The 27,242-nt window shown below is 44.2% G+C and overlaps 1 protein-coding gene across 1 annotated transcript in view; it reads right to left on the reverse strand.

Annotated features, from left to right (window-relative positions):
- The window catches only part of LOC138566923 (pancreatic secretory granule membrane major glycoprotein GP2-like), a 195,386-nt gene extending 171,621 nt beyond the window's left edge, over positions 1-23,765 (reverse strand). Inside the window, exon 1 of the mRNA XM_069644705.1 lies at positions 23,519-23,765. The gene's annotated coding sequence lies outside the window, so the exon portion shown is untranslated. The remainder of the gene's footprint in view (positions 1-23,518) is intronic.
- Positions 23,766-27,242: the final 3,477 nt, after the last annotated feature.

Below are 27,242 nucleotides of genomic sequence, written 5' to 3' on the forward strand. Positions count from 1 at the left end.
TCTTGGTGGTCTGGCAGAGACAAATAAGACTTGGCGCTTGTGTGAAGATCGGGACAGCGCAAAAGGCAGCAACGGTTCAAATGTGTCAAACAGTTCTGCAAACACTTCTCCAAGCAGTTCATTTATAAAAAACACTAGGATCCCAGCTCTCAGGGTGCTGCAAGTCCCAATCCAGGGGCTCCGGGACAAGGAGTACTTCTCATGCTCCAAAACACAGGGGACGCTGGCCCATGACTACAGGGGTCTTGGTATCACTGTGGCTGGCAGAGAGGCAGGCCTTTTTTTCCAGCAGCAGGTTCCCCCACAAGGTGGTCCCTGGGGATGGAGAGGGGACAGGGCGCGCCTCTGCCTTTCACCAGGACTATAGAAAGTATTAAGGGCCCTCTCCGGATAGGAATCCGAAGGATGATTCAAAGAAATGGTTGGAGGCCCCTTTTATAAACAAATGTTTTCAGGAGATTGGATGAAAGCTGGCCTGCATTATGGGTCCAATCTCTGCTCTTGAAATGGGTGGACTTTGGCCTTCAAAGTGCTCTGCTACAGAGGATGTGGAGGGGACAGGCAAGAAGGGCAGAGGGATTCAAGATGGTGAAGGTTTCCTTCCCTTGAACAGAGTTCCCTTGACAATTCTAATCCCGCCCCCTTCATTTCTATAAGAAAGTAGGCCTTTAGAAATTAGCACCCTGCTGCGACGCCTGGCTGTCTGAATGTGTGCCCTCCTTGGTTTCTGTTGACAGGCCAGCTTCCTGAGAAAGGGCGTTACCTGCTCTTAAGGAACAAGTACCTCGCCCCAACCACCTTCCCCCCAAGGCTATAGTCCTGCCAGTGGACAGGGGGTGTGCCTTGTCTGGGAGGAATACACAATCCTTCCACAGCTGAAGTGAGCCCACAAGGATGACATGTGCAATATCAATTTAATGTGGCTGTGATAGCTTAGATGCTGGCCACCATACCAAACTCTGGTATGGCTTATTTTTAGTGTACCGTGTCACCAGGACAGGATCTTCCAAATTACGCAGTTTTGGAACAGGGGTACATATTTTATTGCAGTTCCTGCGCTGCAGGGGATGTCACTGCAGCTGTTGAGGTCCCCTGTGACCTGAACCTCCTCTGTGCCACTGGTACAGGAGGTGCTACGAATCAGCAGCAGGGCACAGGTACACACTACTCATGAACCATCTGAAACGGTAATCTGAGTAGCAGATTGCCCCATCGGAGATGGAATTACTCAAAATCATTGCATTTAACAGAAATCAAAAATCCAGAGCTTCCACACCCTCGCCAGATGGCAATTCATCACAGTGACAGAATGCATGAATGGGTACAAGTCTGTGCATGTGCGGGCCACAGAGAATGGCTAGGAGTGGGTACTCAATCAGCCAGTACGGTCGATTTCTTACACTAGCATGGTATGCTTTACTTACATTATCAGCAAAACCAAAACAAGTTCCTACATGGCCATATTGGCCTACACTGGTGCAGCCAGTGTAGATATCTGTTCTTATATTACTGGCATTATCGACAAAGGAAACATGTGTTTCATTATTTGTGCGGCCAGCCTGGACAGAGTATGAAAAGGTTATTTTATGCCGGCATGTATTATGGGCAAAGAGCAAAGGCATGTAAATGCTTTGGAAACTGCTCCTTTGCAATCTTAGTGACTTGGAATCTGTTGGGGTTCTTAGCGTGTTACTTTACAAACTAAGATTGTCAATTTAAGATTCCCATTTCTTCCACAGAAATTGAGCTGTTAAATGCACTTTAACCAACATTTTTAACAACATTTCTCGGTTTGGAAAGGGGGGCGAGAACATGATGGGGAGTATTCTTCCCCTCCTCCCCGAACCACTTGGACGTTTGGTCATCCAGCTACTTATGGGAAGGGTTTATGCCCCCATAAACAAATACAAAGTATTGCTACTTGACAACCCTATGGAGCACTCCTGGCGGGATATACCATCTCGAAGGCAAATTTGCAGGAAAGTAGTATGCCCAGTCGACCCAAAAAGAAGGATGCTGCAGCAAATCCCTCCCTGATGTTCTCTATATTTCGTAGTTCAATGTTTTAGAACTGGAATTTTATAAATAAAAGAATTTTTGTTGAAAACATTAAACACAAAGCATACCAAACAATGCATATGTTTTCAAAAAAACAATGATAAAGTTTCTCCTTCAAAAGGGAGTGAGTGAATTCTCTTCAGTTTAGATACAGGCATTCCATGTTCTGGCCAATATGCATAAACATTGACCCAATGGCACATGATATACACAACTTTATCGTACACATATATACATTTTCTCAATCTGAGCCCCTAAATTAGCAGTTCAAAATCGTCCAAAGTACACTTCTTTTGTAAGAGTATCTAATGCCGACGCGTTTCGGATTTAACAGTCCATCTTCAGGGCTAGAATGGTTATGTTCCATATCTGAATTGGATTATCAATTTTATGTTTCTTGTGGTGTGTCCACGTATTGTACACGGAAGGGTACTTCTAACCGATAGACATATCTCTAATTTTCGGGTAGTGTGCAGGGCGAGAAGATCTCGTCTTGCGAGTCCTGTCATGAGGTTGGAATCTCTCGGGCCGCCTGCCTACCACTTATGCTCCCGCAGTCGAAAATACTCACCAGCTATCATTAAGCAATTATTTCCCTTTTACTGGCCATTACTTTTTATGGCCCAGGTTTCACCAAGGTCTTGTACCACAGAGGTGCCAAACGAGAAGTACCCCTCATGACTGGTGAGCACGTTTGGCATTAACAGTGCATTCATTACTCCTTGGATGGACCAGGTAAATGCCACTTGCATGGTGCTCCTGTAATCTTCCATTCATGATGTGGAAAATAAAAGCGAATGCCACACCCTGCTGTGCATCTAGAACGGTTAGTTGATTATGGAATTTGCACACTAAATCCGCTCTATAAAATAAATTACTACTTGTACTCATTAAACAAAGCCTGATCAAATATTCATATGAACTAAAGCTGGCGAGATATGTAGCCAAGTGAAAAAGACTACCACTTGGTGACCCAGGGCAAATACTGATGCCACGGTCTTATATGGATACTATGGAAGGGGCCCAGTTCCCTGCTTATGCCATAAAAAAAAGAAATGCTCTGGTTTACTAGATTAGAGCTGCTCCATAAATAGCGTCCATTCATATATCGCAGACTACAGAGGTTTCAGGCCTTAGTCATGTAAACTACTTGTAAGGTCACGTATACCAATGTTTATCAGACTGACATTTCCTGTAAGGTCCTTATGTGATGTCACTTATGTCAATAAAAATGCAAATTGGGCCGGCTGCATGTCTGAACGCTCAGGGCCTCGAATCCCAGGACGTCTGGAGAGAAAGCCATAGGCCAGTGCACTGAACCCATGTTGGTCCTACAGTCATTTATTTGGTACAGCATGCGTAAAAATACCACTTGACAGTGTTATCAAAAAAGTGGTGTTGGGGTGTGGGGGAGGGGGGATAGACGAATGCCACTCTACAAAGCCGCTTGCACTATAGATTGCTTAGGATACACCACCACCAAGTGCCCTGCGAAGGCATTTTTATAAAGCTGGCCTCCCTAGTTTTACTGCTAATCCTGCAGGTTTTGGCACTGGATCTTCGTGCCACCAGGGCCTATGAATGAGCAGCTTCAGCCTCCATTGTAGGAGCGGAAATACACTGCAGCTTAGAGCCATGCCATATCCTTTCCAGTCAGAGGAGTTTCTTTCTAAAGGTTATATCCTCTTGGGAGCAAAGGCCACTGCATGTCCCCATCCCTCTTTTACATGTGGGTAGCACCAATCTTATCCATGCTAACGGACTAATGTGGGCGTTAAGAGCAAGGTCGCATTGCTCTAGACACACAGCAGTGGCAATGTGCAATTTGTTACCTCCAATTCAACAGCAGTCTCTTGCTCACACATGAACTCTGTCCTGACTTCTGAAAAAAAAGTGGTTTTGAACTTTACCTTAATGCGAGGAGACGGAGGCTGTGTAAGAGTTGAAACCACGTTTTGGTTCAATCTGTTTGGCTTCTTTGAAGAGATTGCACCACAAGTGCTCCAGGTCACTTGGTATGAATCTACATCTCTCAACGCTTGCTTATTTTGGCCTCATCCAAACTGTTTCAAGTGTGATATTGTGGCTAGTTTCAGCTACAGCATAGAGGAGGTCACACAGGCAATATGCAACTTTATTCATATTATGGAGCATACAATCAACCAGGCTCTGAAATATTGATAGGGTGGAGGGGGCAATATCTGTGTAACTCAAATGTAGCAATATACAGAAAAGACAAAATGCGAGGGATCAAATCAACCTCCTGCAGCAATAGTGCCCTTTGCACTTAAACACACACACTGGCCCTCTCCTCCAAAGAACGAAATCTCTAACCCAGATCTCCTAGATTTCCTCCCTCAAACCTATCATCCCAGCCTTCATCATTAAATAATTGATGGACCCGACCCGGCTCGTTCCTCAGCATCATCAATGCCTCCCTCACAGATGGGTCATTCCCAGACACCCTCAAGCCAAGTCTCATTTGACCTCTATTGAAAAGACAACCCTAGACCCAAATGACCTGGCCAACTATGATCCCATTACGAACCTACAGTTTCATTGGCAAAATCTTGGGAAAGGCTGCTACAACTACCTCGCCAGAATCGAACTTCAAAATGACTGGTTCCGTCCCAAGAGTACCATCGAGACAGCCACCATACAAATCACGCAAAGGTGACTCATTCAGGGGTTCGAAAATGAGGGGAGCTTGGAGCCATTTACCTCTTGCTCCTACCACAGTAGAGCCCGATTAGCTTGAAACCAACAGTACGCAGTGACATGTAAATGTGACATTAACTTGGAGTACTTGAGAATGTTAATAAAGAATTAGAACACATCCAATACACATTTAAACACCATAGTTCATACAAAAGGGATGAAAAGGAGCATCTCTGGTAGCTCCTGGTTGCCCTGTGGTAGCTCTCGCTTACTGGGGGATGCCCGACACCCAGGAGCTTGTTTTAGCTCCTGCTCATTGAATCTCAATTTTGAACCCTGCTTATGCCTCCTCATTCTCCTTTACCTCTCGGATGCATTTAACAGTCAACCACTGCATCCTCTCCACTCCTTGCTGACAGAATGGGATTTTCTGGCAGTCTTGAATTGGTTTACCCCCTACCTATCGGGCAAAGCTGAAGCCAGATTAACTTGATACGTTGATGTCCAGTCTCCTGCAGAATCTCCCCCACCCCCCAAGACTCCAACCCCACACCAATCTTGTTTGCCTTCTGAACTCTCCTGAAAGATCCCAATATATCCATCCACCAATGCATTGACTATACTCAGTTGCAAATGAGTATCTTAGATTACCTAGCCACCATCCAGTCCTGGATGTCAACTGCCACCTCAAACTTAACCCATGCAAGACTGAATTCTTCCTCATTGGTCTGCCCACTAAACAGTAACTTGTCAAACAATGTTCTGATATGCACCTAGAAGGGTGCTGGGGGGTTCACAGCTGACTCCACAAAAATCCTTAGGCTTCACCAATTAACCCAGGCCCAACAGACCAGGGGGGGGACCGGGGGGGAACTTCTTTCCAGAGGGGATCCTTGTTTCCACCATCCCCACTCAGGCCTATTCCTCTTTCGAATGCCTGGTCTGCAGGCGCTCTCTCGCTCTTGTCTCCTTGTCTCCTCTTACTCTGGCCATCTATTGACCACCGAGCCAGTCCACCCTCTTCCTCTAGGAATGCACTGAACTGGCATCTTCTCTCCTTTCCTCCTCCCAACTCTTCCTGCTGGGGAATCTCAACATCCATCTTGACACTCCGACTCCTCATTAAGCATTGCATGCGTGCTATGGATAGGCAGATCAGCCATCATATAACCTCAACATAATGAAATTCTTGTGGCGGTTTCACAACCATTTTGTTGCCCTTACTTGGGCAGTGGGCCAGAAGGCAGAGACCTTCTTTGGCATATCATGGCTAGCAAAATCCTTTGAACCAAACAAAAACCATACGTTGCCGTGTGGTGACCCCCATATGCACGCCCAAGGGCTCAAACAAACCCAGATCAGGTAAGGTGGTGTATCAACAAGTGCCCAGTAGGATATACTGAATCCTTGGTAAAGACTACAACATATATTCAATATACAACTCTCATAAGTAAATAGTTTAAGTGCGGACCATATTCATATGTAAAATCACATGAATTTGTCGGGTAAAAAAAATCAAAATGTTTATTTTATCTGCATCATAATTCAAACATATAACATTTAGTTTTATTACAAAACTTCAATTACATGTAAAATGCCCTCAATCCTTTAAATCCTTAACTTAATATATTCAGTTAAAATTATATCGTTCAGGATCTTTTCCAGATATTCAATTACTGCACAAATTAATGGAGGCCCATTTCCAGATAGTAAATTAAACCACCAGTCCTCAATGTGAATCCCAGGAGAAAGAAAATCTGCCTAGGATGGATGGACAGGACGATAGTTCAGCACACTGTGATTAGGTGTTTTAATGATTCTGTAGATTTTGTACAGAATCTACACAGATTATCCGTTGACTCTTTGTAGGGTTTCATCCACATCATTTCTTTTGTGTTGTAAGCATTCAAGCGAAATCTTAAAAACTTGTTTCGATGATACCTCGAGGGGAATCTATCCAAATATTTTGGTAATTTGTCCAAATTGTTACATGTTACGACTGTAAAAAGGGAGGTCGACATGGAATCACGGATCTCATTGTTCTTTATCCAGTTCACATTCGAAGCTTTTTTTTTTTAGCAAGTTGCGGTATGTCCATTACCAAATCCCAGGATATGTCAGCCACTTCAATGATCTTCATGATTTTATTTACCCACATCAGCAGAATCCCAGAATGTGGGTGATCAGTTTTTGATTTAAATATTTTGTAGGGTGGAGCAACTTTATATAGGCAGAATTTGCATAGCATATCGATGGATTTCCATTTTATGATTCCATACAGAGGCTCTAGACCCATTTCATGTCTAATGGCTATGATGGAAGTACCTGAAGGCAGATTGAACACCTTTCTCCAAAAAAGGCCCTCTAATAATGACCAGAATTTATAGTCTATATTTAGACCAGCCTCCGCTCCATGGGTTAGTGCCGGAATGACCTTCTGCACGTAGAAAGATCTTATTGGGGCGAGTGTGAATTTGCCATATTCGGAGAGCAGCCTTTGACCTTGCATCATGCGATGTTTCAAGTCTGTTGTCCAATCCCATTCCCTAATGGATTTATTGATCTTCACTCCCAGATATCGAACAACTGACACTGATTCAATTGATTTGCCAGCTGCAGTCCATTTAAAGGGTTTTTTAATGGGCTGTTTAGATCCAAAGGCTATGATTTTTGATTTGCTGGCATTGATAAAAAGATCATTGGCTGTTAGATCTGAGACTAGTTTGGTTAATAGGCGTTGTAGGCCAATCTCCCTTTGATAAAATTGCACAATGTCGTCAGCATAGAGGGCCCAACTAATTTGTTGGCCATTCAATTTCAGTGGAAAACGTTGCACATTATTCAGGTGTTCAGAGATGTCAGAAATATATAATTTAAACAAGAGGGCTGCTAAGGGGCAGCCTTGTTTTACACCATTTGTTGTTCGTACTTCGTTAGTAAGATGCCCACTCCTATCAATTCTGATTGAGGTTTCATTATGTAGAGCCATTAACGGATGAAGTAATAACGGGCAAGACCATGATGATAATTTTTTTCCAAAGTTTAGAGCGATTGATAGTATCAAAGGCTCGTCTCATATCAATGAAGGCCATAAAAAGTTTTTTGTTGGACTTCATTGCTTCAAGTTTTAGAAGATTGACTATTAACAGATTTACTTCAGTGCCAACTTCTTTAGTGAAGCCTATTTGCCGGCAGTCAATCAGGCCGGTGTTGGTGGCCCAAGCAGTGATCTTGAGTTGTAGGCATGTGGCGAAGATCTTACCTATTATGTCCATTAAGGCAATGGGACGATAATTTGATGGATCGTCCCTGTTGCCTTTCTTGAATATTGGGATAATGATGCAGTCTTCCACGAGACCGGAATTTCCTTTGATGTAGCTATGAGAGAAAATAACTCCACAATAAAATCTGCCCATGCTTCTTTTAGCATGATGTTGGTCAATCCGTCAGGACCTGCAGCACAGGAATTTTTTTAATTGTTAAATAATTTTTACAATGTTTTCATAGGATTCACATACATTCCAAGGCTCCAAATCGAGTTGAGACATAGGAACTGGACAATCATGGCCTCTATTGAAAACACTTTTGAAGTGCATTTCCAAGCTGAAGTAGAGATCCCATTTGACATTCTTACTTCTTGGTTTACATTTCCATTTAGTATTTTCCACATTTCTTTGGAGTTATTTTGGAAAATTAGAGACAAAATGGATTAACCACGTCCTTGGTCTCTTAAGAACAAAAGATTTGAGCCAATTACGATATTTTTGTTTGAAATTCTTGATAAGAGATCTCAGAAGCGTGACTTGTCCTTTTTATATGTCTTATCTTCTTTCATTTTCTTTTTCTCAAAACTGACTTGGGCACTAAAAATGTTTTTTTGGGCTGTAGCTGGATCTTTATACAATATTTTTTAGTGCAGTACCGAGTCAGAAAAAGGGCGCAATTCATTCTGGAAAATGTAGAGCTTAGATTTTCATTCAGCTTTTGTCTCAATAAGCTTATGTGACTTTCATTGATTCTTAGTCTGTTACCCCGTTGGTTCAGTTCCACTGGCCCAATGTACATCTTCAAGTTCACTGCCTGTTGTACTGGCCAGGTTACTTCCAGTAAGTGATGGTCACTACTGGATGTCTTATGAATTTTCAGATTGTCAATTTTTGACCAACAAGATAGGGACATCCAGATGTAATTTAGCGTTTTATTACTTGGGTCTCTTTGCCATGTGGAGCCAGCTGGTATGTCGCCTTTAACTGAGCCGTTTAACATCTCAGTTTCTTATTTGCAGAGCCTGTATCCATAAATCTCCTCTTGTGGTGTGAATGATCTTACTCGAGGCACATGTTCGTTGTACCTCGAACCAGGAAAAGTTCATATCACCACAGATTATTATTACCAGGTCTGAATAGGATGTCAGGCATGGGTCAATTAGCGAGGTCACTGCTCTAATGTAACCAGTTGTCCAGATCATTAAAGGATTCCAATACGTATTTATCAGAAGTAGATGTTTCGTTTGATCCATGTTTGGAATTGGAAGATACAAAAGTGTCCCCCGAATTAAAATATTTGGATTGAAAATGTGCTCGACTGTCCATCCATAAGAATTATTCACCATGGTAATGAGACCATAGAAAGGACGACCTCGAAGATTTTTTCCTGCCATGTTTAACAAAACAGTGTAGCCATCTTTGATTGGTGTTTCCCGCATCCAGGTTTCCTGTAAGCAAATGGCAAAGTTGTTCATTAGGGACAGTGGGAAGTCACGAAAAAGATGATGAAATCCTCTAGTGTTCCATGAAATAATCCCACATAGTACTTCTTCGTAGGATGTCTTTAGTTATGGGTGGGTGTCGCTATTGTGACCAAAGCTGTTGTATGAATTTTTATCTCTGCGTCGAAATTCAGTAGATGACCTTGGCGATTTTACATTGAATTGTCTCAAAAACTGGCGATGCAATTCGGAGGGTGAGATTTCTTCTTTGTCCTGTGCAGAAGGATCATCTTGTAGTTTGTGGTGTCCTTTCTCAAGCTGAATGTCAAAGCCATATGTTAAGATCTCCTCTTTGGCGGCTAACAGTGTTTTTTCCACAACTGTTGATCTTATATGTAGAAACACCTTATCAGCTGAGTCCTCCGATATATATTCCACAATTACTATATCTGAGGTAATTGTACGAAGTGAAGGTATGCTGTGAAGTAACCTCATCACATTTCTTCTATTTAGATTCACTTCATTATCATCGGGAAACAGGTTTTCTACTCGGATCCTCCAAGCCGAGCGATTTTGTTCTTCTGAGCGCCTTTGAGATATTCTTGGTTGTAACGCCTCTTGATTTTTCAATTGAGCAAATGTCATTTTTGGATTGAAATTTATTGAAGATTTCTGGGTTGGCTTTACACTTGAAGTTTGAGAGATTGAAGCTACAGCCTTAGTTGGTGAGATAGCTTCACTGCTCTGTCCGACTTCCAGGGCACCAACATTCTTCTGGTTAGAAAACGAAACTTTAGTTGGTATTGGCCAGACCTATGCTCAAATTTGAACCATGTTTGTTGACCACTTTCCGTTGGATTCTTGGTGAATTTTATGTACTCAGTCTTCTGGAGTAAGTAGAATATTCACATAGTTCCAATGAATTAATGAATTGTCCTGCGTTTCACTTATTTGATCTTCTGATTCCAAACGTGCTCGCTTGTTTGGATTTTGTTTTTGAGAAACGGTCAAAATGTTTCTACTATTCTGAACTTCACGTGTGTCTTCATTTACTGCTCATTTTGGAGGTTTTTTTTCTCCTGTTTGCATTCAAACAGGCCTAATTTTTGTGGTGTAGATAGATTTCTGACAAATTTCTTGACAGTGCCCAATTTCTTTTCTCTGACCTTATTACCATTCTTGCTTGATGTTGAACTCGCCGATTTGGGCATAAGACAGTGCCTTAACTGTTGCAGTTAGAGTTTTGGCTGTGCCAGAGAAAATTCCAAAAGTCAATGCTTATTACCAGGCGCACCTTCGATTTGAGCGGTGTCCTTGATTGTCTGTTCGTATGGAAGAGAAGCATTGGATGCCACAGGCAGTGTTCCTAGCCTCGATTGGACCACTTGGGATCAGGGTCAGCTCATTTGCTCCAAGATTAGAAATGTTACTGCTTGGCTGATCGGTCTATGTAAAGTTTGTTGATTTGTCACCTTAGCATTTAACTGTGGAAGCTCTTTCGTCTGAATGTGAGGTTGATCAGCTGGAACTTGAGAGAGCTGCACATTTCCATTATTTTGTGAACCGGTAGTAACCATAGACGGTTGCATGGACTTTTGATCCTTATGTCTCAGCCATTTCATGTTTTCAAGTATAGCATTCATAAGGGAAGAGTTGTCTTCACGTTGTCTTGCAGCTAAATCACCTAGTCGATATTGCCATTGAGATGAGATTTCAGCTTCTCTCTCCATTCTTTTTACTATGGCAGCAGTTGTTTGGTCCATATTTTCCACTTTGTTATGAGTGTTTAATAATGCGCTTTGATCTTTAAGTGCATCATGTAAGGAGTCAGATAGTTTTACAAAAGGAATGAGTGCTAGGGATGTTGCTGCCAGCACATTGTGTATTTGAATCCCCGCAGTAACTGACAGATTGGATTTCATATTTGGATCATTATTTTGCTCTGGGGAAAGTGTTAAGTGCAAGCCGTTATGCTTATTTGATGCCTCAGAAAACTGATTTTTTTTCCATTTGATTTGAGGTCAGTGAAGTTCGCCAGATTTTTTCCAGCTGATGCAGAAATTGGGGCCACTCTTAGGTGAGGTGACTTGTCTGCAGAGGTCGTCTGTTTTTAGCAATGTCACCTTGGTGAAAGCATTGGGATAAGCTCCTCGGGGTGACCGTGATCAGTGGAGTTGGCGACATTTGACTATTGCCTTCCTTTGTTGCACGAGTACAAGGCGAAAAGGACTTTGTCCCCAAATGCGTTAGAGAAACTATTAATTAGTTTCTCTTTAATTAAGTGAAAGTCAGCAGTCAAGCGCTCTGTTAGTCGAGCTTCTCTCCCAACGAGATCTATTTTGTGCAAACTATGTGGCACAGGCTCGTATAAGGGCCTTTTGGGCAGCTGCGCAAAAGTCGAGGCTTGATGCATCTGTGAAAGATCGATTGTACCGATCTGACACACTGCTGCCAGCTTTTGATTCTGGCTCTGGCAGCCTAGGTGCTTTGCTGCAGCAGAGCTAATGCCGGCTTCGGTCACTGCATCTTTAGTTGTGTTATTTGTAATAGAATCCCTGGTGTTACCAGGGACTGAAGGCACAAAATTTGTTACTTCAATCACAGAGATGCTGTGTTTTTCCACGCTGGCCTCACGTGTGTCAAATGTAGATTTGATTAGTGGTGAGAATAAGGGGCCTTTGTTTAGTGGAAGCGCAGTTGTCATAGTCAACATTACATTCCTCCGGTTGAATCGGCAGCTCCATGTTGGACACGGATGAGTTGATAGGAGGAACGAAGACAAATCTAACTTTGTTATCATCATCAGAGGAGATGTGTATTTGCATAAGTTCCGTGTCGGTCACATCAAACAGTGATTGAAACGAAGAGGTATTAACTTCGATCGCTTGATTAGTATTGATGACTGGTACTTCAGTAAAAGGGGCCCTAATATTTACAAAGTCTTACTGTGCAAAAAAATCATAGTCACAACAGCAAGTGGATGGGACTCAAATTCACCAATATAGGATAACTGAATCTCGAGAGTACAAATAATCCCAATGTTCAGCATCTGCAGAATTTGCAAGAACTCCCAGTTAGTTTGTGGTACCCTCTAACGGATACACAGCAAACGGTATTTTACAATAGTCCAAAATAGCTCCTTTGAGGTTAGAAAATGGACAACGCATTTCGGATTATAGAAAATCCATCCTCGGGGCAGGGAAAGCCATCTGTTCAGTTTGGCGCATCAACACGTGCGCATACCTGCAAAATTATAAATAGATGTCTATCAGTAAAAGCGGTTTTCAATCTAAAGGCGACTAATTAACTCAAAAATAAAGAAGCACCAACGTTCAAGCTTCATATATAATGTTCAATTGAGGGCGAGATCCTCGTCTTAACTACAGCTAATCACTAAAGGCTTAGACTCGCATAAAGAGCCCGAAGAATACGGGAGATGCATATCAAGTGAGGTCCCGTCCTTACAACGTGGTAGAGACTCTTATTGAATATAGCTAACCATTGGAAACTTAGCCAGACAACTCACCAGAACATGCATTCATCCTGCATAATGCATTGTGGTACCGAGTGCTCTGGAGGTGCTGCCAGTATTGCTCGGATTCTTCTGAGTGGGTTTCTTATCGATGTGATCAAAGTGGAGTCACCGAGGATGGGGTTCTGTCTCGGAAATGTCCTCATTCCAAGCACAACCGCACCATTTAACTCACACTCCATACATACTGAAATGGTAACAGGAAGGCAGTAGTGGTACTAGCAGAAAGAAGATCACCTATACTCCTATATTGCGCCTTAGGGGAAGCCAGCGCTTTCCTCTTGCAATAAATCGCGCTATTTAAGTGTGTACTTGGACTACCATAATGTTCATTTAACTCAAAGATCAGACCAAGATCTGTCAGTTGTGCACGCAATGTAACATTACTGCTAGTCATGTCCACATTTAAAATCATGATTCCAACTGCAGTTGCATCACCAAGCTTGGTGTTCAAAGCATGCATAAGGATACAAGTCTAAACAATTATTGCTGACTAAATGTGTAGGAAATATGTACGCAGAGCCTTCAACTGAGATCAGTTGCTGTGGTGAAAAAACTTCCATTTGCGCATGATCACTTGATCTTTGGCGCAGTGTCCCGATGTTGGTTGGCCAAGACTCAGACCAATCACTGGACATATTAGCAACCACATAGGTCACTGACCAGGTGAATCGTACAGCACCCCACACATGTAACTGCCAAGCGTGGAGGTGCAGTGCTGGTCATCTGTCGCAGATCATCATTTGCATGCAATAATGGGGCATGGTAGGATGTGGGGGAGCTTCTCCTGCAGTGTAGTCTGCCATGTGCAAGTGCGTATAGTTAAAGCATGTCCTGGTGAGCGAATGTGTGCAACGTGCATATAAGGTTTGCAAAAGTGCATGTTGCTGGTGTGATGAAATTAGTTTGCTAGCAGGAGTAGGAGGGGTGGCTAAAACTCCTACTCAGCCCCACAACGCCACAAACCAACAGCAACCCCAATCAAAGGTAAAACAGGCACAGGCCAAAGATATACCTCCTTCACCTTTCGTAGTAACGTGGGTCGAGAGAGGGTTGTACTCTCTCAAAGTGTGTGAATGTGAGCCAATAGCAACCTAAACCGCAAGTACAACAGTTCCAAACTAAACGTATGGCCAATCAAGGTTCTATAAAATAGACACTTTTAATTGCACAAATCAATTGTACACTCAAACACTATAAAAACCCACCCCAGTAAAAAATGAATAATGTAATGGTGCAGCACTCTGGGTACTTGGCAGGGTGGAATAATATGAAATGGAACAAGGAATTTAAAAGGGTGATCTTGGTGGGAAAGATGCAATATGTTCTTAAACTCTAGGGCGCCAAAAGGTGAAGCAGGGTAACAGGATCAGTACAGAGTATCCTATTCCAATGGGTTCAAGCCCAGCTGTGAGCTGTTGTAACTCCAGGTTGAACCGGCTTCAGGAGGTGGTGAGTCACATTGATCCCAGGCATGTCAGTCAAGCGGGTGCTCCATGCGGTTCAAGGCAGCATTGAAAGATGCAGGTCGAATGTGTCAGGAGTGGTTAGACATTGAGCGTGGTTTAAAGGGATGAGTACTGCTGGTTCGGGTCAATGAGTGATATGAAGGTCCACTGTTTCAAGTCAAGCTACGATGTGACCACATAGCAGTTCAATTCGGCATTTTGAAGTAGTCTGCATGATGCACTAGTGCTCAAGTCAGAAAGGTGACCGGGATCAGAGAGGGCAAGCTGATTGATTATGCATGCATGCAAAGTGGCTACGAAGACAGAGTGAGTGCCAAAGGCAACACTGTTTCAATGATTTGATGAAGTGTAAACAAAATCCTGGATGGTCTGGCACCCTGGGTGGTGTGGCACTCAGGATGCAGCAGGATCCTGGACAGGGTGAATCCTTTGAGGTTCTGCTCTCCCACTCTAAGGGGTGTGGGGGGAGGGAGATTTACAAGCAGGGTGGCAGGTCCTTTACCTCAGCAAGAGTCACCCCCAATGTGCCCTGTCAGGGGGTAGGAGTAGAGTTTTCTACTACCTTTAAACACTTCACCTTAACGAGTGACTATTCTGTAGTATTCACTTTTTCAAAAGAGGTCCAAACAAATTCTTATGTCCAGAATGGTCCAAACGTGAATTAAAGAAGGAGTGTGGGACCCCCCCCTCTTTTATAAGCGAAAGGACAGGGGAATAGCACAAACAAATCTGCTTTAAGGAGTACAATTCCTGTCCTTGCAGAAAATGGTCCTTGTATCATACCCAAAGCATCATGTGCAACAGGAGACAGGAAGGAATGAAGGAAAGGTACAGAGAAACATGGTGGAATATTCCCCCCAAATGGGACGAGCGCCCTCCGATTGCACTAATCCTGCCCCCTCAGACCAATAGCATGAAAGGCCATTTGTATGCAACACCATGGTGTGAGGTTAGTGCTTTTGTTTAGGGTGTGCCGTTTGATTCCCATTTGCCAGGACAGAACCTGCCAAGGGGCTGCCCTGCTGGAGAAAAGTGTCAGACCTTGCAAAGGATCAAAAGAGGCAACCTCGACTGGTTCTGGCCCTGACTGGTGCAGCAGAGAGCCAGTCTAGTGAGAATACAGTCTGCCCATAGCTGGCCTGGGCTCAGTGTGTTGACACAGGAATGATACAGATCAGATGTGGCTTTAATAATTATGTAAATGACCATCCACCATACACCAAACTCGCGATTCATCTGCCACTGGGGTGAGAATTCCTCATATGTAGTTTTGGAACTGAGATGCAGGTTTTGAATGCAGCCTCTCTGCTTAAGTGGCTTGGCCGCCACAGAAGCGGTCCAGAGGGGACCTGTGAACTTTGAACCTGCTCTGTGCAATTGTAGAGCAAGGGCTGCAAATCAGGAGACAGATGCAGCAGGACACGGGCCACTATGCATTGGGCAATGAGCATAAAAGTGTGGCGGTGGGAGGAGGGGGGTGGGAGTCTGGTTATCATACCACCATTTGAGATTGAATTATCTACATAATTTTATTATTTTTCTTTTTTAAAAAATGTAAAAGCCAGGGCTTTTACACCCTTGCCAGATTCATTTTCTCAAAGCAGGCATGTAATGTGCTGCAAAGTCTTAGGCTTCCGCCAGTCGCGGTTTGGATGGTCTCATTGCTGGCTTCATCTCCGGTGCAGAATTCCCATGTTGGTTTGCAAGAGTGCCACACCCAGTTAGGCCTTTGCCAACAACCACATTTACTGGCATAGCAAATCAGGCACCATCCAAAGCCAATACTTAAAAACACCCTGGTAGGTCATTGCAGATCAGCAATGTAGAGTATCAAGTAATTATGATGAGCCAGGGTTCGGAATTGAGGGGAGCTGGGAGCTATTTAGCTGCTGTTTGTATCTTAGAAGAGCCTGGTTTAGCTTGACACCAACAGCTGCCAGGCGCTTCATTTGGCTCCCCAGGCCAACTGATGGTGAACATCTATGGTGAGCTGAACTTTGTACGTTTGGGACAATCAATACCTATACAACATTTGAAGCATAATGGACAAAATATGCTGCCATTTCCTGTAATGCATTGTGTAGTTTATCTAGTTTGTTCAGACTAAAGTCAAACTCATTCCTAATCGGAGTGCTTCAAGATCAGCACAACAGCCATTGGGCGCTATACAAATGTCACATTACATAGGGTGGGGTGAGGTAGAATGGTGGGTGTAGAGCTGGGATGGGGGTGTCAGTGAGATAGGGGTGTCAAGAGGGGAGAAGTCATAGGCATTGATGAATGTACTGTCCCAAAAGCCCAATTAAATGGACATACTTTATGTTGTAGATAGAAACCCCTTAACCTCCCCCAAATCCATCTAAGCACAGAGGCAGAATCCACAGCAACAACAGTTGCCCTGCAATTCACTGATTTGACTCAACATAGCCTGCAGAGGATGTGCTGGCTTTGGGGTCAGCCGCGAAACAACCATTGAGCAAATGGTGCTTTATTCCATCTTCCACCGAAATGTTGGGTTGAGTGGACTTGTTCATCTACAGAGTCGCTGGCAGGCAGGCATGATAGAGAGGACAGATAACTAAAGTCATGGTAATTACTTCTGTAAAACCTTTCACTCTTACAAAGAACGCTTTTCAAATGCATACATGTTTAGGCAATTGAAGCCGTGATGGGCTGTTGCCACTTGCATGTCAGTGATAGGAGACAACTCATCTTCACAGCAGACCTGAAGTGCCTGGTTTCCATCATGTAGAGGAGAGTTATGGCTCCTTTTAACATTGGAGCATCAGCAGAAGAGTCAACAGAATGTTTAAAGAAAGTTACCTAAACGCCACATTTGGTCAATACCCACAGGAAGAAAGGGACTCAGAATAAAACGTAGTTTATACATTATATCCATGAGGTCTACTAGTTTAAGATGAAAAGAAAAGTGAGGATGCAAGCTGGGACTTTTAGTCTTCCATTCAGGGTTGGGCGAATACAGCTACAAAGACCATATTATTGTGGTTTTTGAAAGCTAAAACAAATATTTGTGTCAACTAGAGCATGGAGGTTGTGGTCAGTTGACTATACTGCTGGGTTGAAATACTGGCTTTGCTGCTTAGCCTTGTGTGATCCTGGGCAAATATTTTGACCCATCCCAAACAGCGTTACTGTGCCGGCTTTTTGTCCTTCAATCCCATTATGTTTAGAGGTGCGTCAGTGGCCTCGTGTGCATTAAAGTGTAGAATTCGCTGCTAACTTGACACTAGTTCACACAAATGTGCTTTAGCATAGAATGCCCCAACGCAAGTAAGTTTGCCCCCACAGTCTATAAAAAGGTAGCAGACTCCCCTTTAACCCCCTCATGTTTTAGTATAGTAGCACCCGTGAAGGGGTTGGTGGATGGACTATGAAAAAAAAAAGCTGGGGGAGGAATCCTTAGGGGGCATCAGCAATACAGGAGTTGCGTGTCCAGACTCTTGACTGGGGTGGCCCAAGTGCGCACTGATTTATGCAAAGGTGGCATGAAGAGCACACGCATGCCATAGTCTAGCATAAAAGTGTGGCACCTGGGGTGGCCAATCAGATTCCAGGGTTAGCACGTGCCACCTCAGGCCACTCCCTGGACACGCCTCTGAATACAGGGGGCCACAAACAAGCAGCAGAAATTAGAGAGGATGAGTGTGAATAAGCCGTGGCAACAGGGCTGTGATCTTTGAGGCATCCCCAATTCACAGTGCAGGAGGAGAAAAAGGCAAGTTGCTATACAGCCTGAAAAAACGTGCGGTGATCTTATGGGGCGGCTGGTTGGAGCAACTAATGCTAAGGAAGCTCTGTGTGGATCATGTGGCAGCACAGATCAGGGTTCGGAATTAGTATTGGATAAGCAGGAGCTAAAAGCAGCTCCTGGGTATCCAGCAGTAACCAGTCTCCAGGAGCCACCACTGGGGAACAAGCAGCTAGTACATTGGATTCCACAAATCTAACTTCCACATAAAATGCAAACCTTTTTGTCAATAATTTACGACTGTTTTAAATGCCATACATTTGTCCTAATGCGTATTTATAGATTATGCCGAATGCAAAGAGTTAAATTCACGTAGGTGTTTGTTCTGCCTTCATTGGCTGGGGAAGCCAATAGTAGCTCCTGGCAGCAGTTGGGTGTCAAACTGACCACAGTCTTCCTGGTTACATGCAGGAGCCAAATAGCACCTAGCTCGCCTCAATTTCAAACCAGGCACGTAATCTAGGGGCTGCCAGGGGTCTCCCTTGCTACCCCTGAGAAAACCTATTGTGGCTTATGGGCTGTGGCCAGCAGCATGTGGCTTTGTTTTTGGAGTGGCTGGTTTTCTGGTGGCTATTGTTACCTGGTACATTTCTGATACTGCACTTTTGGTTTCTTTGAGATGCATTGGATGCAAATGGACTGGCCTAACAACTAACAGCCATGAAAGCAGATGTCGCAGAGAACAGCCCAGCTGAAAGTGGCGAGGGAGGTTTCAGTTTAAAGGGTGTGGGGCAGGGCATTCCAAAGTTTGGGTGCCAAGTATGGAAAGCCTATACCTCCTGCTTTAGCTCTTGATGGGCGGGATGTGCAGTTGGTTAGCATGGTGGGCATCAGTAGCCCTCCCTCGAGAATGTACACAGTGAGGAAGCTGCTGACTCAAGTCCCAAAGTTGTTAAGAGCCTGCCTTGCAAAGACCATCTGAATTTACAAAATGTACTTCATTCCCCCTCTTCGGCAAAATGACCCGTTAGGAATACGTACTGTTAGTGGGAGGAGAATAAATATGTAGCTTTTGCATTGTACATAATTATGATCCAGGCCTGGGAGGAGCAGAGTTGAATGCAGCCCTCCAGAGCCTTGTGTAGCATTACAGCGCTTTAACACCCAACTTCTGGATTTGTGTATTATTTTTGTCCGAGTGCCTGGAATGCCTGAGACGTTGAGGGAGCTCTATGAGCACTAGTATCTTGGGGAGCAGTAAGAACGTGCAATATGTGGTGCCAAAACCCAGGAGCCCCTCTTCATGAAGTGCATGAATAGAGATTACAGCAATACAACGGGTAAGTGAAAAATAATTTGCTGTACCAGTGGCACGTTTAATTTTGAGTCTTCAGGGACTCTAGGAATAATACGGAGATAGTGCCTCAAGTGCTGTAGTGTTACAGTACAGGGTCTCATGGGCACCTACAGGACTGAAATAAGGTCAGAGCATTCTTAGGCACCTGTGATAGAGCACCTGTCGTGGAGAGGCGGTGTAGGGTCGATGCTGTAGAGGGCACAGATTGCGATGTTAAAGTGGATTAAGAAAGATTACAGAATACAGTTTCAGTGGCAATATGGCAGATGCTGATCCACTGACCAGACAAGAGGCGGGGCAGATCGGTCATAAGTTTGGGCCGAGGGCTGTGCTGGGGAGGCTGCAGAGCATGGTGGACAATTGGGATGTGGTCCCCCAGTCGGTACAAAGGAATAAGGGGGTGGGGGTTCCTAGTCTCAAAGGGTACTGCAGGGAAGGGACAAGGGAGAATTAATCTCAAGCAAAGCACAAATATATCACAAAGGGGATGGAGGTAGAGAGCGATCAGAGACCTGCAGAATTTGAAGTAATGCTTACACAAATTTTCATGAAGGGCACAATATGGCGGCTGTTGCCAGACGAGATAAGGAGGGTGGTGGAAGGGAATGTGGACGTTGAGGAAAGGTTACGATCTGCCCAGGGGAGGACATACATTCTGAATGCAGCTGACGACGCATGGCTGAGAATGAAAAAAGTGGTGTCAGGGAACGAATGGGAGGACACAGAGTGGCAGGAATGTGAGGTGCCTACACCAGTGCCTGTGGGGGTTGGGGTGGAAGATGCACAATGCTGTGGGGGTGGCTCAATGTATTTACGAGAAAGGGGAGAAAGAGGAAGTGGGGGAAGACACGGGCTGGCTGGGTACCAGAGGAGGCGACTGTGTCCAACAGAGGGGAGGGAGGACATTTTGGAAAAAAAGATGCAATGACTGATTTGGCAAACTGGGTCTTGAAAGAATGGGGGAGGCATGTCCAGACAAAGGGGCAATAAACTGGAGTTCAGAAGGACAGGTGACTGCAGTGTGCACCTTAGACGAGGAAGTGAAAAAGATGCTAGTGGAAGGTGTAGTGTCAAGCAAATACATGTCAGAGAATGTCAAATCAAACAGGACACTTTCAGGGCATGTGCACCAGAGAAGGACATTGACAGGCCGACATATGAAGTTGGTGTTTTGGGAGGGGGAAGAGGACAGTATGGTAATCACAATCAGTGGTGTTGGCTCTAGGAAGAAAGAAGATAACTGCATCTGAGCGAGAGTGGCCCGTGGCACCAGACAATGAGCCACAGCCACAGCTAAAGGCATCCATAGAAGATGAGTGTCATGTGATGGAGGGCCCACAGCTTGAAGGGGTGGAGATTATCCTACAGAAGAGCAAGAAGGAGGATCAAAGGAAATGTGAGCACCACTGGCCATTTGGAAAGGGGAAGAAGAAATGATGCAACATATCAATGCAGAGAAAGGGAAGACCATGCATTTCAGTGCCGACAGACGGCCTGGTGGCCCATGGCAAAATAAGGCTGGCAGAAACACATGAACATGTGAGTGGCTCATTGGAAGAAAAAACAAAGACAAGCCAAAGAAGGAGCAGTTCAAACAGATGGATGTGAAAGGCACATAGTGGGAAGACTGGCTGTCGTTTGTTCTCCATGGACTGCTGAGAGAGTGGTCAGCAGCCAGGTATTCGCCATGCAAGATGCTACATGGGAAAAATATGACAAGCACTGACAAGTTGCTGCGGACACCGACTGTGGGTGCACCTAGGGACTGGGAGGTACTGGAAGGTTACTATATACTGGAAAGTATTGACTTGGACAGTGCAAACAAACATGACAGACACAATAATGGGGTGCTGCTGAATGCGAGTAGGACAGGGATGCTCAGAGCTGGAAAGGGCGGGACATGTAGTCATGCCTGTTTTTGGTGTTTTAGATGCACCATAGATTATGGCTGATGGTAATAGGTGGGTTGTTTATGCAATACAGTAAATGGCTTTAAATGAGTACAGACATAAATAAGCTGTCTTAGTTTGATAATGTTTTTTATTTTCTTGCTTCCTTATTGAGTAAGAATAGTTGTATTGCAATGTGCTTATGTAGAAGCAGTGCAAGGGCTTTGGTTAGCGATTCATAGATAAAATGTGAAGAGGGAAAAAAAGTGGGCACAGGTTACCTGGTACATTTCCGATTCTGCACTCTTGGTTTCTTTGAGATGCATCGAATACGAATGGACTGGTTATATGAAAGGACTGGCCTAACAACTAAGTCATGAAAACAGATATCGCAGAGCACAGTGCAGCTGAGCTGTGGAATGCCATAGGCCTCGCAGATGGGCATCAGTAGCCCTCCCTCGAGAATGTACACAGTGAGGAAGCTGCTGGCTCAGGTCCCAAGGTTGATAAGAGCCTGCCTTGCAAAGACAATCTGAAGTTATGAAATGTACTTTATTCCCCCTCTTTGGCGAAATGACCTGTTATGAATACGTACTGTTAGTGGGAGGAGAATAAATATTTAGCTTTTGCATTCTACATAAGGATGAGCCAGGCCTGGGAGGGGCAGAGTCGAATGCAGCCCTCCAGAGCCTGGTGTGCGTTAGCATTACAGCGCTTTTACACCCAAGTTCTGGTTTTGTGTATTATTTGTGTCCGAGTGCCGAGGGCCTGGAATGCCCGAGACGGTGTGAGGGAGCTCGATGAACACTAGTATCGTGGTGAGAAGGACGAACGTGTAATAGCAATTGCCGGTAAAATAGCTCAGTAGGTAGACCGCTGACTACCGCAATGTGTGTGATCTGCAGGTTACACTCCCAGCAAGGTCAACTCAGCCTTTCTTCCTGCTGAGGTTGATCAAGATAGGTCATTTTGTATGTATTCTATATGAAGCGCTTAAGCATAAGTGCTATATAATATTGTTTAGCCTTGGACGTCTGCTTGCATTCACAGTAAATTGTTAATATGGGCCTACACACTGATCTTAACGATACATATTCCATTCTTGTATGCAATGTATATCACTTTACAGATACCATAACCATACTTTACATAGTGTACTTAGAAACAATGCCGTAGTGGCACTTCCTGTTGTCAAGGGGTGAAAGGTCGTGTTCGATCGCTTCCCATGATGTCACTTCCTGTGATGTCATCAAATGTCAAGGGTCGTGTCTGGTGTCACTTCCACTACCCCTGGCATTTTGGTGAAATTACGTCCCTGCTTTGAACCCAGCAGGGCCAACAGAAAAAAACCATGCATGCTTTGGGGAACGTGTGCAACAAGCATTTCCATTTGCCACACCAACAAGGCATTCGCCTTCCCAACACCCATTTCTTTTCTCGCACGAGTTGCTTCTGTGCAAAATTGTTTTCGTGCGAATATACCTTGCCCCAGCAAACGGTGCCAAAACCAAGGAGGGTTTGACAATAGAAATGCCGATTATTTACAATGAAACAAAGACAATCCACGAAGTTGCAACTCAATGAAACTGGCCTTTGAAAGTTTGATCTTGGGCATGGCTACATTGGTAGTGCTGAAAGCCGGGCACAAAAGACGATACAATGAAATAAGCCTCCCCGAGTTTGTGGGGTGCGCTGCCTTTATCACATGTGCATACAGGTTTGAGACGAAAGTGAAATTAAGGGGAAGACAACCGCACAACACCTACTTAAACTAACCGCTTTTAGGTTCGGGCACCCTGGAGTTTGAAAGCCGCACATTTTGGAGCATGTATATTTGAATCAGAAAGCCCTTCGCGCCGTGATATTTGAGGACCATGTCGTTCCAACTGGCGGCACCGAGGCCTCCATCCTTGGGTGAGCTGGTGCCAATGTTAGGACAGGGCCAGCATTCCCAATTTCTGTATTTTGGGTACTCTCGATGTCCCTTCCGTGGGAGCATGTTTATCACTGGCGTGTTTGTGTGCTGCTTTACTGTGCATTCTGGTACAGGCGTTGCAGCTGTTCTGATGGGAGACTAAAAGCACCACAATAATTAAAATGGAGGTGAAACTGAGATTAAACGTCCCTCGCCGCCTTACCTTGCTCGGGTGTAGGTGTTCACAAATGAACGAAAGGGCAGTCCCTCTGCTGACGGTGCTTTTCTAGGTACTATTTAGAAGCCCGCCCTGGTCACAGGTGAGAGCAATGACCGGATGCGGCGTTTCCTCAGAAAACAACGCAAGAGGGTCTGGAATTCGCGCCCTGCTTCAGCCACTCCCATTACTGCAGCGTACTCTGCAAACTCCAGCCACGCACCGCGTAATACCCAGACCAGGCACTACGAAACGTTCGAAAGGGCCGTTTGTTTTCTTAAAAAAAGCAAACCGGCAGTAAGCATCTTGAAAGAATGATACGACACATTCGCGCATTTTTTGCTTTCGGATCTTTCATGATGGCATACTGACAGCAATGGTGCCTTTATGAGGTCGAACATCTGTCATGTCCCCAGGATCAATAAATAAAGAAGCCCGTAACATTTGCCGCTGTATCACGTCAGGTGTAAGAAGTTGCCAAGACCTGTTTTCTTGTAATTTGGTTTTTCCAATTCTAAAGACTGGACTACAGGAAACAGAATGGAAAGAACCAATGCAGCAGGCGCTTCCAACACACGAATAGAACAGCTTGATAACTGTGGACTTGTTGTGGGGTAGTTAATTGATTCTAATCTATAAAGGATGAGAATGCCCTGACTACAGCAGGTAATCTTCATTACTCCCAGTCCAACTCTTCCTTGTCACCTTCCTTACTTTCGCATACTTGCCAAGATTCTGTGATCAAAAAGAGGTAGAGCTTGTTCAAGTTTCATAAATAGTCATTAGCAAAATGGTATCATCGCAGGTCAGGACATCACACAAAAGGTGCTCCTGGTCAGATTACAAGAAATGTCTAACTGGGATCGTTGGATTGCTTGATAAATCACATAAAGAAAGAGTGACAGTGAGCACTGTGGTAAGCCTCCTTAGTTTTGGCTATTAAGGGTATGAGCGCTGCCCGTACGTCAACCATTGGCAACGATAGTGAAGATAGACAGAGACCCATGTGCTATGAAGAAGCACAGCCTGTTGGGGGTCCTGATGGCAGATTTGACTTCATACCAACCCATTCACCACGCTAGTCCAGATGCCCATTCACACCCATTGCATGCCCTTCCCTGTGCACAATACACATCAATTGGATTTGTATGAGGAAGCTTTGTGCTTTTAAGGTGACTCCAACATTATTAATAAGTAGTCTATTGAAAAGCAATGGATTAATTGCAGCTGTAAACCAGCTACTAGTGTGAGAAAAATGTCTTCACCAAGTATGCCTTCAGACACTTGATTTATAAGGAAGTGTGTGTCCTTGAGTCTGTTCCTTGCACTATATTCCTGTTGTGGAGGAGCATCGGCAAGGCCGACAGTGTTGGTTCTTTTGTCGGCATTATATGAGCATTTGCCAGGCACAGCCATAATGTGCCCAGTTACTATAATAATGTTCCATTTGTTAACGTTTTATGGCAGGTAGCAGTGCCATTTGTGGAAATGCCTGGCTGGTGCCTATGGCATGCATACATGCCTGGCTTTGCCATTCCTCTTTTTCGGCGGGAGTGTGGTGCAATGCACAGATAATTCTGGGACACACATTTGCTTGTAAGCACATATAACAGTTTTGAGTTTTGTGCAAGCATTAGTGGTATTTGCCAGGCGCTGCCATAGTGTGCCACATGATTACCAAATGTTGACTTATAATGGGCGGTAGTGCCATTATGGGAGTACTTGAAAAGTGCCTGTCACCGGCCTACAGAAAAGCCAAAACATTTTGCTTTTACATTGCTTTTCTTTAAACATTTAGGAAGGAATCTAAATACAAACACAAATCAGGAGTGGATGTAACCACATGATGTTTCATTATAGAACCATTCAAACAGCCTAAAACAATACAAGTTACAAACCGTACACACAGAGAGAATGAAGGCCCAAAGATAAGTACATTAGAAAAGAAAAGGAGACTTCTCAGAAGTTCAAGCAAAAGAATTAACCAACAAACTGAATAGACATCATTATATAGTATAAGACGTAGTGGGGGGCTATTAAACAGCCACAGATGTTCTCACACAGGATAGAGTCAGCGAATTCAGTGTGGTCGGCCGTAACCTCATCAATTCATACTTATTCACATAATGCGCACTCCATCCACACACCAACACATAAGCAAACACACACACACACACACACACACACACCATGATATAAAACGCGCCTCTTTTAAACATGGTCATCTAGAATTTAACAAATATAGAAAAAATAAAATAAATATGCCAAATATCCTCCTTCCTAAATACTGATGCGCTTACCTTTTAGCCTAAAAATCAAAAGCGCCACAATAAACCAGTCATTGTGAAAAAAAGAAGTCTGTTGCATGCCATTTAGTTCCTGCCATTCGGTCACTGCAACAACAAAAAATCAGGCAAAAAAATACAATTGTTTCTTGCAGGATACTATAAGGCTCGGACAGGCCTATAGGTGAATAGGGCACTGCTCAAACCAAAAAATTAAAAATGCTATTGTAGGGCATTTTTTTGGTCAAAGTGGGCCACTTTTTTGGCAATGTGGCCCAGTTTGGTAAGTTACTTCCCTATGTGGCTAGTAGTTTTGGCCATTGTTGCTGAATACATATTCTTTAAAATGCACCATTTGCATCACCTTTTATCTAAAAACTTCCCCTTGGGTAGGATTCGGTCTGTTACAAAAGGAATGAATTGGCATTTGCAACTGTGGGCCACTTTTTTCATTGGTGTCCGAAACTATTTTGACGCCCCAGTCCGACCCTGGATACTAGATAATTGCATTCCAATAACGAAAGCTGGGTTAGCTTGTTGAAAAAAGTGTGCGTCACTTAAACCCACCTTGCTCAGAAAACACGGATATGTTGTTTTTGTTACTATAACATGAGACGATCTAGCCGCCACAAGAGAGCAAGAGCGGTCACAGTGCTTCTGTGCATACATGACAAAGCCTCTGTTGCTGTAGTCAGAGTCTGTCAGATGTGCAGCCCCATCAATCACTACCAGGAGTTACCAGAAACTAGAGGGTAATGTCATGATGTCATGTGTCTCAGCCTACACCAGTTTAAAAATGCGGTAGGATACGATAGTAACATCCGTAGGCAGTAGGTCTGTCTTAAAAGCAGTAGCCTGCCACCTAAATCCACAGGGTTGGCAAGTATGCTTTTGTGAAGGATGCCTGCAAACTCTCCATACACTGCTAAGCAGTGTTGTGTGCTACCTCTTAGCACAAGGAGCAGGAGCTGCGTGTGGTCAGGCCGTGCTGCGTGCCATGCGAGAAGAAGACGTGGACAACGGTTCCTTCTTCCTCGGTCCCCCACTCTTGAGTGCCGTTATGGCAAGAATGGGGCTATCATTATTTGGGCACGCAGTGACGTGCCACGTCGCTACATGCAATTTTGCAACACCACGCTCCTCCCTTTTTATTCAAAAACAAAACTTGAAACATTTGCCAACCAAATACATAACTAATCATTAACAGGGTGAAAATATGCATTACTGTAGTCTGGTGCGCTCACGTGTTTGTTTCATAGTCCTGCCACTACGCCGGCTGGAACCTGGACTCCTCCATAGGATATTGTTGCTCTCTTAAAAGTTCTGGCACTTCTCCCACCTGGCTGCTTGGGACTTCTCTGTCAGGGCTAGTGCTATCACTTTTTCTACTAGTGCAGTGGGTACTACCATCCGCGGGCCCCTCAGGAGGAGACCATCCCCAGTAA

The sequence above is a fragment of the Ambystoma mexicanum genome, chromosome 1p, assembly GCF_040938575.1.
Source record: "Ambystoma mexicanum isolate Mex_15411 chromosome 1p, UKY_AmexF1_1, whole genome shotgun sequence".
Lineage (NCBI taxonomy): Eukaryota > Metazoa > Chordata > Amphibia > Caudata > Ambystomatidae > Ambystoma > Ambystoma mexicanum.